The sequence below is a fragment of the Mus pahari genome, chromosome 7 (assembly GCF_900095145.1).
Source record: "Mus pahari chromosome 7, PAHARI_EIJ_v1.1, whole genome shotgun sequence".
NCBI lineage: Eukaryota > Metazoa > Chordata > Mammalia > Rodentia > Muridae > Mus > Mus pahari.
Window position 1 is genome coordinate 104,672,681 of NC_034596.1, and position 1,213 is coordinate 104,673,893.

At 48.5% G+C, this 1,213-nt stretch overlaps 1 protein-coding gene across 1 annotated transcript in view; it reads left to right on the forward strand.

Moving 5' to 3' along the window:
* Positions 1-1,213, forward strand: part of Dync1h1 (dynein cytoplasmic 1 heavy chain 1) — a 118,649-nt gene that overhangs the window by 88,197 nt on the left and 29,239 nt on the right.

Sequence of the window (1,213 nt, forward strand, 5' to 3'; positions counted from 1 at the left end):
GTACCTCAGACCAAACGTGGGTAAAGCTAGAGAGAATCCAGTTTGTTGCGGCTTGCAATCCACCCATTGACCCTGGGAGAAAGCCCCTCTCACACAGGTAAGCAACTCCGTGGACTTCTGCCCACTGTGTTGCGTGTGTGTGTGTGTGTGTGTGTGTGTGTGTGTGTGTGTGTTCACACTGGCCAGGTGTGTGGATGAGTGAAAGAGGTTCCCGCCAAACCTGACAACCTGAGTTTAACCCCCAGGACTCAAAGGGTAGAAAGAGAGAACCAACATATACAAGTTGTCCTCTGACTTCCACAAGCGTGTTGCGATGGTGGAGGGGGGCATGTACATCCATGTGTATGTGTCTCCACCAATTAATTGAAACATTGCATATGAAATGATTCCTCNTGGGCTAATTGTCCTGTACTCTAACCAAGAAGATAGGTTAAATAAAATCACTAACAGTTGGGCAAGGTGGTAATTTGCTGTAATCTTAGACTTTAGAGGCTGGGCCATCTGAGCTCAGAGTAAAACCATCTCTAGATGTTCAAAAAAAGCAAAGCACTAAGACAGAAGTGGTACTCCAGTGCCTGGCGTGCAGCAGCGGGGTGCTGGCTTCAGTCCCTACAATACCACACACACACACACACACACACACACACACACACACACACAAAGGAAAATAACAGAAAAAAAAAGGGGGTGGGGGGCGAGACATTGACTTGATGGCTCTTAACCTCTGAGCCATTGCTCCAGTCCAAGATTAGATTTCTAAACAGCAGTACTGTTTTGTTTGTTTTGAGATGGGGCTCCAGTATGTAACTCTGATTATTGAAACTCAATATGTAGACCAGTCTGGCCTTGAACTCACAGAGGTTCTCCTGCCTCTACCTCCTGAGTGTTCAGATTAAAAGCATGTGCCGCCATGCTCGGCTTATGTGCCGCTTTTCTTGTCTGTGTGTACAAGAGTCTCTGAGTACAGTCTTCAGACAGAGGGCCGAGTTGTAGTTTCTGCTAAGTTGAGTTTCAGGAAGCTGTTCTGAGCGGGTCCTGAGGAGAGGCTTGGAAGATGGGGGTGAGCCACGCAGAGCTGGCCCTGGTCTGTCACCCATCCTAGGCAGTACAGTGAGTTGGAAACCAGCCGGGCTGCACGAAACTCTATCTTAAAAAGACAAACCCAAGGAGCCATCAAAGTGGACAAGGTGAGGGACACGCGTGTGTGGCCTGC